Here is a 14,335-nt window from a genome sequence, read left to right on the forward strand (position 1 = left end):
GGTAAGCAAACAGATTGTCATATTTTCTTAGACATTCTGGTTACTTTTTGTCAACTTGATTTAAACCTAGATGTATCTTGCTTGCAGTAGGGAGTCTCAATTGAGAAAATGTCTTCAGTATATAGGCTAGTGGGAAAGTCTGTAGGACATTTTCTTGATGAAGGATTGACAAACCCACTGTGGGTATCATCAGCCCAGGGCAGATGGTTTTGACTGGTTTAAGAAAGCAAACTGAGCAAAATATGAAGTTCAAGTGTGTAAGCAGTATTTTTTTTTTCATTGTTTCTGCCTCTTGGTCTTGCTTTGGCTTTAGCTGATGATAGATTATAACCAGTAAAACAAATAAACAATTTCCTCTTCAAGTTACTTTCTTGGTCATGATGTTTAATCACAGCAATGAAAACTTTACTAAGACACTAGGTAACAATTATATTTCACAGAAAAACAGAAGGACAGATTCAAAAAACAAATACATTTCCAACTTCACAAGATGATACATGAAAAGTAAGTATAAATACTATTGTTGATATTATTTCCATCCATATAAAAGGAAACAATAATTATACTTACCTGGAAGGAGAGATACTGTAATCACAAAGATGCTTTTTACATGCCAAGGCTAACTATTTTACACTCCAGATATGCTGACCTCTGCTATTTCCCCAAATGCAGGAAATTTGACTGTGTAATTTGTGGTTGTAGAGGACTGCATTCATGCTCTCCCCGTTAAAAAAGAGATTTATGTTATTTGGGACTTGTGAATATAGAAAATCTCACTGGCAATCAGGGTAATCAACACTGTCACTGTCTGTTCAGTGAATGAGGCTGCCCAATGTTTTACTGTCTTATCAGATTCATCTGTCTCAACAGGGAGCAAAGGTTGTCTTTAAGAATGGTCAGTAGTTATAATACAGCTTGCTATGAAGCTAAGAAATGCCAAGAAAAGAAACAAGAAGGAAGTTACTATAACCATGGAAACAGAAATGAAAGACATGCAGCAGATTAATTTTGGAACAAGAGTTGAGAAGGATGTCAAGGACTGGTAACAAAATAATGCAACACTTACCTGGAGAGGAGACAGCAGCCAAACATGCACCATGGATTGTTAGGTCTGCAGAGATTTGATCATATGTTTGAATTCCAGGGCCAGGAGCTAAAAAAAAAAAAAAAAAAAAAAAAAAAAAAAAAAAAAGAATAAGATTAAGAAAGAGATGAAAATTAAACTGAAATCCTAGAATAATATTTGCCTTGGAATAAATGCAACTAGGGAATAATGAAGAATTTGCATAAATAGAGATAAAGCCCTACACACCTAATTAGATACAGTGGAATATGAAAATTTAAAAATAGCATGTTAGGGTCAGAACAACACTCCCTGTATCAATGGGGAACATGGTGAATGGATGTGATCAAACATATCTCTTTAGGAAATGCTTATAAACAAATGATATATATTAAATAAAATAATAGATATAGAATATATAGTATACTAACTAGAAAAACAAGTGAAACAAATGTAAGGAAAAAAAAGAGACCCAGGCAAAAAAGAGACCCAGTCTAAGTAAATAAGCTGAATTCCTAGAAGAAAATGCTAGAAAGAATATTAAGATTTTTAGAACATTTTCTTCAGACTGAATCTGAGAATAATCTGATTCACTCATAGTCAAATCTAAGTCAAACCTTGTGAATCTTTCTCAACCATGTGTCATCATAAGGGAGCAAAAATTACATTCTAAGTAAGACAAAGGAACTCCTCTGTCATTTTAACCAGAGAAGGCAATGGCAAAAATTTTAAAGCAGGCACACACCTTTAATCCCAGCATTTGGGGGGGGGGGGCGGGCAGAGGCAGGTGGATCTCTGTGAGTTCAAGGCCAGCCTAGTCTATAGAGCAAGTTCCAGGACTGGCTTCAAAACAATACAGAGAAACCTTGTCTCGAAAAACCAAAAAAAAAAAAAAAAAAAAAAAAAAAGAAAGAAAGAAAGACAAAATATCTATTAAGCAGCATTTTCACAGGCATACTCACAGAATATACTAATTCTTGGTTTCCCCCCTTAAAACAAGGAAAAGTATAAATATGGTGATACAAACTCATTAAGAAATGAGTTGAGGGAGGCAGAGGAAGCTCAACAGGTTAGAAGTACTTCTTGCTCCTGTGGAGGAATTGGGTTCAATTTTAAGCACTCTCTTTGTGGCTGATATCCATCTTTAACCTCAGTACTAGATAATCCAATGCCCTCTTCTGACCTCTGAGGGCACTGTTTACACATAGTGTCTAGTCATACATGCAGGCAAAGACAGCAAACACACAAAGTACAAATACATCTTTAAAACAAATATATGCGTGAACGGCCAAGCCACACTAAGTACAGAGCTCTAGTGTAGCCGAGAGAAAAGATGTATGTCAATGCCCTAATATTTTATTCTGCCATTATTATGAGAAGCAATATCAACTAACTTCTACAGTTTATATCCTTACACCCATGATTAGGAGCAGTGCTGTTAAACGATATGTTTTGGAGTATAACTAGGGGTCAGTGTTGTGATGAAACTGTAGTAAAATAGTTCATGCGAAATGTACATTTTTCTGGAAGAAATATTAAAGGTATATTATGCATCTTAAATGAGGTAATTATTTGAAGTGTTTTTTCCACAATGCTTTTCATAAATCTTAGGTGGTACATATATTTACAATACTCATATAATCTTCAAGTTTGATTTACTGAAATTGCCATATCAGTTTTACCCTCAACTACTGCACAAGGACTTGAAGTATACAATTTATAGCCAACACTGGGTGATAACATTTGTCTACTAGGTAGCTTACAATTATTTTATCAATATTTTATTATGATTTTGTTATTATGAGGTAAGTATGAGTATGTCTAGATGGTTATTCTTAGAAATCCTATTTATCATTTTTGTAATTCTAATTTGTATGTAATTACATATAATTTTGTTGTATATTTTGAAGAGAGTTTTGGGATATATTTTAGATAACAATCTAATAACTTCTACATGTTTGGAAAATTCAATTTAAAATGTGTTATCTCTATTTAACTTTTTATTAAATATAATTGCTATTTTATGAAATCACATATTTATTTCATGGCACAGCTATAGCTGACAGGAACAGCAAAAGACATAAATCCAGAAGAGCTAGCTACTTGACCAACATCCAGCAAAGCTGAGCTGCATGACAGATATCATGTCACTTTAGGTTTTGATTTCCACATGCTGTATGCTTGTGGGGAGAGGACTTTTGATATTTGCACAATTTGGGGGGATATTAGATTGATGGAAAGTTCATTTTTTATTTATTCTTTAAAGCTTTATTTCATATTCCAACCATAATTCTTCTTCCTACTCCCCTTGCCTCCCCATCAACCCACTCCCAGTCCCCTCCTTCTCACAGGTAAGGGCTCTCATGAGGAGTTAACAAGGTCTGCAACAATACATTGAATAGCACCAAGCCCCTCGCCCATGCATTAAGGCATTCCAGAGGGAATGAGCTCCAACAAGGCAGCTCATATACCAGGTTTGTATGGTGGTCCAATTGCCAGAAGTCCTGAAGATAGTACAAGCATCACAACTGTCTCCCACACATGGAAAACCTAGTTTGATCCCCTGTAGTCTCAGCAGCTGTTAGTCTAGAGTTCATGTGTTTCCAAAGGCTTGGTTCAGCTGTCTCTGTAGATTTCTCCATCATAATCTTGATCTCCTTTGCTCTTATATTCCCACATCTTTCTCTTCGACAGGATTCCTAGAATTCAGCCAGTGCTTGGTTGTGGATCTCTGCATCAGGTTCCATCAATTACTGGATGAAGACTCTATGAAGACAATTGGGATATTCATCAATCTGATTATAGGTGTAGGCCAGTTGTGGTACCCTCTCTACTATTGCTAGGAGTCTTAGCTAGGATTATTTTTTGTGGATTCTTGGGAATTACCTAGTGCCAGATTCCTCCCTAATCCTATAGTGATTCTCCCTATAAATATATCTCTTTCATTGCTCTTCCATTGTATCCTTCCCCCATCAATCTTCCAATTCCCTCATTTTCTCATCCCTCTCCACTGTCCCTTACCACCCCTGGTGCCCAGTTTAACCCATAGTCCCATCTAATTTCCCTTTCCAGGGTGATCCATGTGTGTCTCTTAGGGTCTTCCTTGTTATCCAGCTTCTCTGGAGTTGTGGATAGAAGTTTGGTTATCCTTTGCTTTACTTGTAATATCCACTTATGAGTGAATACATAACATGTTTGTCTTTCTGAGTCTGCTTAGTTCACTCAGGATGGCCTATTTTAGTCCCAACCATTTGCCTGCCAATTTCATTAGGTTTCATTATATTTTTATACCTAATTAGTATTGCATTGTGTAGATGTACCTCATTTTCCCTACCCAGTCTTCAGTTGAAGGGCATCTAGGTTATTTACAGGTCTACTTATTATGAGTAAGTCTGCTTTGAACATTATTGAGCAAATATCCTGGTAGTATGATTAAGCATCCTTTGAGTATATGCCCAAGAGTGGAATTGCTGAGTCCCTAGGAAGACTGATTTCCAATTTTCTTAGAAATCACCATACTGATTTTTAAAGTGCATGTACAAATTTGCATTCCCACCATCCCTTATTCCACATCCTCTCCAATATAAGATGTCCTTAGTACTTTTCATTTTAGCCATTCTGTCAGGTGTAAGATGATATCTCACAGTCATTTTGATTTACATTTCCCTGATAGTTAAGGGTGTTGAACACTCCTTAATTGTCTTTTGGTCATTTGACATTCTTCTGGTAAGAATTCTTTGTTTATCTCTGAACCTAATTTTTCAACTGGATTATTATTTTAATTTCTGGTTTCTAGAATTATTCTTTTTATGATAATATTTTTTTATTTAAATTTGAAACAAACTTGTTTTACATGCCAATCCCAGTTCCCTCCCTTGTTACCCCCAACCCCTTTTTGATCCAATTTCTGCTACTCAAGGCGGGGTGAGGCCTTCTGTATGGGATCTTCAAAGTATGTCATATTTAATGGAGCAGGGCCTAGGCCTGTCTAAGCTGAGAGAGTATTCTTCTATGTGGAATGGGCTCCTAAAGTCCATTCATAATAGGGATAAATACTGATCCACTACCAGAGGACTCATAGACTGCCAAGTCCTCCTACCTAACACTCAAATTCAGGGGGGCTGGGTCAGTCCTATCCTTTGGCCTGAAGATTTTTTGGGGGGAGAAACTCTGACCATTAAGAGTTAATAATACACTGCTTGGGATATCCCAAAGTGCCTGGGATGGTTTGGAGATTTTTTTTCATGTCTGTCTAGCATCCTTGAAGTCACAAGAGCTACCACCCAGAGAACAGGCTATCACATGACTCCTGATTCTTAAAAAGTGGGTTATGGGGGGGATGAATAAAAATTATTATAAATGATAACTTTATCATTATAAATGATAACTAAATGTGAGAAAAAAATGATTGTAAAACGTAACTCTGTTCTGGCACAGATTACCAAGGATGACTAAACTTATGCCTTCAGATGTTCACGGAAAAGAAAAAGTTAAACACATGTCCAGAAACCAAAAATGATATGTTCTTTGTTTTGGAACAACATAAATCTACCACTGTTTTTTGAATTCTATATAAATAAAGAATCATCCTGACTGCTAGTTAGTCAGGCTGAAAGATATTTGACACCATCGTGGCTTTGCTCAATCTTGCCCTAGCCATAATCCTTCCCTCTTCCCTGGAACATATAACCCATTGGTAATGGCCACTGGTAATTTCAACTAATTTTGCTGTGAAGATAAATTCTAATAACATTTCCATTTCAACAAATAGGCTTTCGAAGGTATGTATTTTACATAAAAGGTCTGTAGTTTATAATGTTTGTGCCATAAATATACAGTACACACATATAAGCTCCCCAATAGCATGCATATATTTACTTAAATTGTGAAACTTATACAAGAAGAATTATGAAACTCTCCATTGTGTCTATTTGATTCCCTCTAACATTCTAATTACTTGTCTTAATCATCACTTCATCACTGGATTATAATTTAGATTACCAGATATAAATGTATTTAGAGATGCTGATAATTAGGGGTAATCCTAATGATCTGCTTTTTTTTTTTTCTACCTTCTCCTCTTACTTATACTGTTCCTCTTGCTTCTCCTCCTCCCCAAAGTCCTCCTTCCCCCTACTCCTCCTCCCCAAAGGCCTCCTTCCCTCCACTCCTCCTCCTTTGTTTCCTCTACTTACATTTCCTTTTTCTTCTTTCTATGTTTTGTACTTTCTTTTTGACCATAACAAACATATTTACAGAACATTACCATATAAGTGTATTTCACATTTAAATAACTTATGAAAACATGTCAGCATTTGATATATGCTACAACAAAATACATTTCTAAAACCAAGATAACTAAAAGTTGCAGAATTAAGTGTAAATTTAAAAACTTAATACATTTAAAAATAGAGGGAAATATATGTTCATTTGATAAGACAAAAGTACTTTTAGCTGATTCAAATACAAATAAAAATAAATTATAAATGGGAAAACTGACTGATGTGCTTAAAATATGTGTATGTGTGTGTTCAACATTTATTTGTAATTCTACTAGACCTCACAAATCAGAACAATATACAAATAGGTAAGAAGGTTTTTCAAGAGTGCATGGCAACATTTGTAATTCAGAAATCACAAAAGTTTTATAAGGGAAAACAATAAATTGAAATTAAAATAGACAGTTTACAATAGAGTGAAATCAAATGACCAATAAATGTATTGTGTTCAAAATAGTCACCGAGTTCCCTTTTCTTTCAGCATTTAAAACATGCTGATCCTATTTCAATTTTTGAAACAACTCTTGTCCAACTGCTATTCTTGATTACTGCATGGCATCTCTGTTTGTACTACTACAGATGTTCCATTTTATTACATATTCATGGATTTGTATTCATATGAAATAATTTGAGTGCTTCAAATTCTCTTCTAAGAGAGGAATGAAGGGAAGAAGAATAGAAGGAATGAGAAAGGGAAGGAATATAAGGAGAGATAGTAGGAGAACAAATCTTCAAAATATTCTTGCCAGGTGTTGGTGGCACAAACCATTAATCCCAGCACTTGCAGTTGGGAGGCAGAGGCAGGTGGATCTTTGTGACTTCCAGGCCAGCCTGGTCTACAGATCTAGTTCTCGAACAGGCTCCAAAATAATACAGAGAAACCCTGTCCCAAAAAAACAAACAAAAGTTTATTCTTTGTTAATGTGTAATAAAGTGATGCTACAAGAGATGATTCTGGCTCATATGACCTTGCTTCCTCTGTTCTTCTTGGAACAGGACACTATGAACTTCAGATGGAGATTAATGAACACTTAAAGACACCTTAAGGGTGCCACGTTCTTGGGAGCAGCTACAGTTCTCTTTCAGGGAGAGACTGTCTTAGAAATGTTCATAAAACAATAATGTGTCATACCTATATCTTCAAGAAATCTTCTTCACTGAGTGACATTCTTTTGATTTATTTCTGGGGCTTGGGCTTGCTGTACTTTCTTTGCCTGTAATAGATTGGGTAATTTATAAATAAATTTATTTATGTATTCCTAATTTTAGAGAAGCTCCAAAATCATGTTTCTTGAATCTTTCCTCCACATTATACCATGCTGGAAATGCAGTGTGATGACAGGAGAGGAAAAGAGAAGGAGTGTGTGCATGTGAATTTGCCTATATAACAAAGTCCACCCCAAGAAAGAAATTATTTGTAGATTATATGATAGTTTACATTAGTGACACGAAAAACTCCACCAGGGAACTCCTACAGCTGATAAACACCTTCAGCAAAGTGGCAGAACACAAGATTAACTCAGAAAAAAATCAGTAGCCCTACTACATACAGATGATAAAGGGACTGAGAAAGAAATCAGAGAAACATCACCCTTTATAATTGCCAAAAACAATATAAAATATCTTGGGATAACACTAACCAAACAAGTGAAAGACCTACATAATAAAAACTTTGAGTCTTTAAAGAAAAAAATAAAGATGATACCAGAAAATGGAAAGATTTTCCATGGTCTTGTATAGGTAGGATCTACATTGTAAAAATGGCAATCTTGCCAAAACCATTTTACAGATTCAATGAATGCAATCCCCATCAAAATCTCAGCACAACTATTCATAGAACTTGAAAGAACAGTACTCAACTTTATATGAAAAAAAAAAAAAAAGATACAGGATAGCTAAAACAACTCTGTACAATAAAGAAACCTTCTGGAGGCATCACCATCCCTGACTTCAAGCTCTATTATAGAGCTATAGTACTGAAAACAGCTTGGTATTGATGCAAAAATAGACAGGAAAATCAATGGAATTGAATTGAAAACCCTGATATTAACCCACATAAGTACAAACACCTGATTTTTTACAAAGAAGCTAAAATTATAAACTCGGAAAAATAAAGCATCTTCTACAAATGGTGCTAGCATAACTGGATGCTGGTGTATAGAAGACTGCAGATAGATCCCTATCTATTACCATGCACAAAACTTAAGTCTAAATGGATCAACGATCTCAACAAAAATCCAGCCACACTGAACCTCTTAGAAAAGAAAGTGGAAGTTAATTTTGGAAGTGGGAGGTTCAGGTGACTGCTTCCTGAACAAAACACCACTAGCACAGTCACTAAGATTGACAATTAATAAAAGGGACTTTCTGAAATTGGCAAACTCCTGTAAGGCAAAGGACACCGTCAATAACAACAACAACAAAATGGCAGCCTACAGAATGGGAAAATCTATTCACCAACTCCATATTTTACAGAGGTCTGGTCTTCAAAATATACAAAGAACTCAAGAAGATAGTCACCAAATCACATTAGTCCAATTAAGAAGTGGGGTACCAAACTAAATAGAGGTTTCTCAATAGAGGAATCTAAAATGCCTAAAAGACACTTAAGAAGGTCCTCAACATCCTTAATCATGAAGGAAATGCAAATCAAAAAGATTCTGAGATATCATCTTAGTCTTGTCAGAATGGCTAAAATAAAAAACAACCTCACATTTATAATGAATTATTTGAAGAGATGCCATTACAGAATATCTCTTTTGAATTATGAAAGTGAACTTTACTTTTCTTTCTTTGTTTACTTATTTGGCAAACTGTCATGTCAGTGTTATTTATGTCTCTACATATTTTGTTTATACTTAGAGTTGTATTTTCATACTATTCTGCTAAATATTTCTCATTTGCTTATTTTGGTTGATATTGTTTCTAAGCTTTGGAGTTTGGGAATTTGATCAATCATTTGCTGTACTCATTAGATATATTCTCATTTAGTTTTGTTCAATGTTGATCACTTCATTTTCTTGTATCCCAAGGTATTCTGGGCTAGCCCAATAATCTTTTATCAAAACAGTAAGTATTTAGAATCATATCTCTATCCAACAAGTCTGGTTTCATTTATTGAAAAGTGGTACTAGAAAACAAGATTTGGACTTCAGTATTTTTGTTTCTTATGTGTTTTCTTCCCTAACACTGCAAAGAAACATTTGTGAATATACATATATGCATACAAGAATGTGCAAATATTTATATCTATAATTTTCTAGTTAGAATAAATAAAACGAATTCATACTGATACAAAATCTAACTCATTTTTATGTGCTTTATGATATCTCTTAATTATGTGTACAGGGATATCTCAGTATAATTAAAATAATTTAGTATAATATGTATTTGGAGTTTAAATGGTAAAAATAAAACATATACTTCAGAGAAATATAGTTTTATCTCCACTTGAAAATAGTCATTCATTTTGGCTTCTTCATTCTTAAGCTCAGTTTCTTTTTTGTCCTTCTAAATAGTAACTCTTTTCACAAGGTTATTAGCAATTATTAGTTGGATAGAGATGAGACTATAATGAATATTTCTCTGCTCCCCAGTCAGCTTCCAAAATATTGAATGGAGACTTCTTATAAATTATGAAAGCTTGGATTTAGCTTAGGCTTGTCCCACTAACACCTATAACTTGAATTAACCTGCTTTCATTATTTTATGTTTAACATGTGGCTTGTTATTTTTCTTTCATTCTGTATCTCCTTCTTCTTCTCTCTGCCAGGAAACCTCGATTATCTCCTCTTTCCTCTCTCTGCCAGTAAGTCCAATCTATTCGTCCTGCATAGCTATGGTTGTTTGTCTCTTTATTAAACCAATCACAGAAATAAATTTTACATAGAGTACAAATATGCCACAACAAGACACTTCTAGGACATTAATAGTCCATATTTGAGAGTTTGTGAGGATGTTTCCAGAGAAATTTTAATGAGGAAGGAAGATCCAAATTTAGAGTGTGCGTGACACTACTCCATGGACTAGTGTTCTATACTTGATAAATATGGAAAAAGAAAAATGTAACTGAGTATCCTTGTTTTGGAACTCAGGCATGTCATGATCAGTCTTGCACACACCTGATGTTATGCCTGTCCCATAATGCACACTTGTCACTTCAAACTTTGAGCCAAAATAAAACCTTTTTCATAGAGTTGCTTTCTGTTAGAAATCCTGTCATGGCGATGATAAACATAACTAATACAGCACAGTAGACAGTTAAAATAACATCCAGGACTATTGAGAAAGCAAGAAGAATTTGATTCTCTTAACTTTGAAATAGTTCATTTCAAATTTCATGTTTTCTGACAAAAACAATAAATTATGTGATTTTTTTTCTGAAATTCCAGAGACAGTTAAGGTGATGTTTCATTTATGAAGAGAAGCATTTAGTAGTTCAAGAAGGAACATAGTTGAGCAAGTGTTCCTTTAGCAGGATACAGTGTCTTTTAGGAATGTGCTTGTCTTGGTGTCTTTTAGGAATGTGCTTGAAGTGGTGAAACCAAATGAACAAAGTCAACTAGATGAGGAAAGGATTTATTTGGTATGCAGATCACTAGTTACAATCCAGTGAGGTATTCCAATGCAGGAACTCAAACTGGGTAAGAGCCTGGAGATAGCAAATGATGCAGAAGCCAGGAAGGACTGTTACTTAGTCATCTGGTATTTTCAATGAGCTTTTTTTTTTTAATAGAATCCAGGACTACTAGCCTAAGGGGGAACTGAACCCACAACAGGTGGGACCTTTCCATACCAATTACTAACTAGGTAAATTCATGATGGGCTTGTCCACAGCTCAATCTTATGGAGATATTTTCTTAACTGAAGCTCCCTTCTTTCTAATAACTCTGGCTTGTGTCAAGATTCCCTAAAACTAGCCAGCACATTGGCCAACAGGTATATTTTGCTGGGTCATATGGTAGACCTATTTTTAACTTTTAAAAGAACAATCACACTGACTTTCATAATGGCTCCTACAGTTTTCACTCCCATCAATAGTAAATAAGTGTTTCCCCTTTTCCACACACATTCTTTCATGATATTTCTGTTTTATGGTCTATGATGTTACCTTGAGGGGGGGTTGCAATAGGAGTACTATTGATGGTTGAGTATTCTCACCATTTTGACCAGTTACAAGTCTCTGAACTTATTATTACACAGCTCAGAATAGGAGCCGTGGATGACTATATCTAGTAGTAAATCAAATTATGTTAATATTAATAAAAACAATTATTTTAAAAGGAGTTTGGGGGCACATCCCCCATGGAGTGATACTCCCTTAACCTAGAGATAGGGGAGAAGGCCTAGTCCCTACTCCAAATGACTTGACAGTTTTAGATGACTCCTCCAGAAAGGCATCACCCTACAGGTAGAGTAAGGGGGGGATGGGATGGGAGGGTGGTCAGAGAGCATGGGATGGTGAAAGAGAGGGGAGGAAGGAGGGACAGAGAGGGAACTTGGATGGATATGTAAAATAAGAAAAATAAATTAATTAATTAGAAATGAATAAATACCAATAAGAACATTTAAAAAAAGGTAATTTGCCAGATCCTATCAATTTAGCTAAATGATAGACTAACAGTAGCTTTTCCACTAGGGTCTATTACCCTCCCTCCCTAGGATTTGATTTTGGTTGCAATACCAAAAATGACTTGTGGAACAGATTTCAAATCTGTTTAGTGAATGGTTGCTTACCACCAATACAGCCTGATCTATTATTAAAAGTGTGGGTACTTGCCTGGTTCGTTTGCTTTGTAATATCTTAGGTTCACAGATGACTAGGACTTGTGATGACAATTCTCTCCCCTAGTCTACACAGAACTCTGCCCTCTGAAATTCTTGTTATTAATGATAGTTACATTACAAAGTGACAGTTAACAATGAATCATGGATAATGAACCATTTTTCTTAGCAAAAATACATGGTAAGTTTCTGCATGTCTCTTATAACATTTTCATCAGCCTGTAAAACACACTCTTGTTTTTCTTTTTCTTTGTTTCTGTTTAAGGGTAGTTTTAATTAACCGTGTGTGTGTGTGTGTGTGTGTGTGTGTGTGTGTGTGTGCATGTGTGTGTATAACAATGAAAGTGATGCAGATAGAGGCCAGAGGACAATTTTGAAGAAAAAGTCTTTTTTCCATTGAAAAATTTCAGACTTGTAGCCCATTGTCTTTACCCACTGATCCATCTTTTTATCTTAAAGATAATTTATTAATGCATAGTATTGATTAATTTAGATTGAATTTAACACCAACTGTGAAAAGCTAACATTACCATTTTAATTTTCTGATAGGTCATATTTCAACTTTATTGAGAAGTAATTCTGGAATATTCTAAAGCCATGCTTAGGAGCCAGCTGTTAATGGTAAAATTATTTTAAAAGCAAACATGCAAAATAGGTAACATGTAAATGAATAAAGAAGACTTGTTTTTAGAGAGAAGCAAGAAGACAGTGTTTTTTTCTGGAACTCAGGTAAGTGTCTGCATCTAGTGTCTCAGATAGCCCCGCATATATCAGTCAATGATTGCAAGACAACTTGATCATTAATTTTAGGGAGTAAGTAAATGTGGCTGGGTAGGTAGACTTTACAGTACAGAACCTATGAACGGACATATATTAATGTATATGAGTATAACTTTATTTGTGTGATAAGTTACATAATTCCAAGAATGATCAACTCTAATTTCATTAGGAAAGTATTTTAAGTACTGTTGAGGTAATAAATGTAAGCATAAATTTGCTTTTATGAGAAAATAGAACACCCAAAATTTGGGAAGCTAATGTAGGTTATTTGCCACCTGGAGTTCCATAGTAAGTTTCAGGCCAGTCTGGGTAACAATTATACTCTATCTGAAGGTAGAATCCCAAGAGGAAGTTCTCACCAAAGACAGTTAATACATAGGTCATTTTTCCATCTGACTAACACTACACTGGGCATCTTTATTGCTCTATAACGTATTGTAGTGTAGGTTTGTCAGATGTTATGAATGAGTGTACCTATCTAGATATGAGGATATAAATATGTGTTTACATATGTATTGTTTGTGGGGGCACTGCATAGGTGTTTGGGGATATGTCCTTTGGTTTTTGAGCTTCATATACTTTTAGATTTTATCATAATTTTTTTCCAACTTCTTTAGCATAAGTCAAACTTAATTCACTATCATAAATACCTCATGTTTCTTAATGTACCTGTCATATTCAGTTAAACATAACAAAAAAATGGCTTGTTTCTAAAGAAAAACATAGAGTGTTAAATTCCATAATTTAATTTAATAATGAAAGTCTTATTTCAGGCCAATATAAAGGAAGTTTATCCTTAATATTTAAGTGTATTTTTGAAGGTTATAAAGGGAATTATTTTCTCATTGTTTTCTATATCTGATTCTATAGTGGCTACTCAACAGTCATATATCCATTATTTATGTTCTTAGCAACATTTTCATAAGAAATAGGTATTATCTTTCCACCTCAGCTTATGTAATCCAATAAAATACAGAGGACTATAAAAGTGACAGAGAATATATAACTCTTTTTAAAGAGAATGCAATTAATGACATTATTTCTTTCTATCTCTCTCTGTGTATGTATATATGTATACACACAGAGGAATGCAGTTAATTATATTATATCTTTCTGTCTCTCTGTATGTGGCTATACACACACACACACACAAACACACACACACACACACACAGAGGAAGAGAGAGAGAGAGGAAGAGAGAGAGAGAGAGGGAGGGAGGGAGGGAGAGAGAATCAATATGTATATTTGGACTGGACTTATGTTTGAGTTCAAGGCCTCATGGTTCTATTAAAAATATCTTCACCACTAGATAATTTTCTCAGTATCTTTTTCAATAATTATGCTCTAAAATAAGTATCAGGCCATTTTCCTTGTAGAAGTGTTGTCGTCTGTTTGACTGAGGATTTAAGAAATTATTGTAAAAAGTAT

The 14,335-nt window shown here is 34.7% G+C and overlaps 1 non-coding gene across 1 annotated transcript; it reads left to right on the plus strand.

Moving 5' to 3' along the window:
- The first annotated feature begins 562 nt into the window (after positions 1–562).
- LOC127233141 (U1 spliceosomal RNA) lies at positions 563–727 on the plus strand. The gene has a single exon (XR_007835447.1). It is a non-coding gene; the product is annotated as a U1 spliceosomal RNA (small nuclear RNA).
- The last annotated feature ends 13,608 nt before the right edge of the window (positions 728–14,335 follow it).

Source organism: Phodopus roborovskii, unplaced genomic scaffold (genome assembly GCF_943737965.1).
Source record: "Phodopus roborovskii unplaced genomic scaffold, PHOROB, whole genome shotgun sequence".
Taxonomy (NCBI): domain Eukaryota; kingdom Metazoa; phylum Chordata; class Mammalia; order Rodentia; family Cricetidae; genus Phodopus; species Phodopus roborovskii.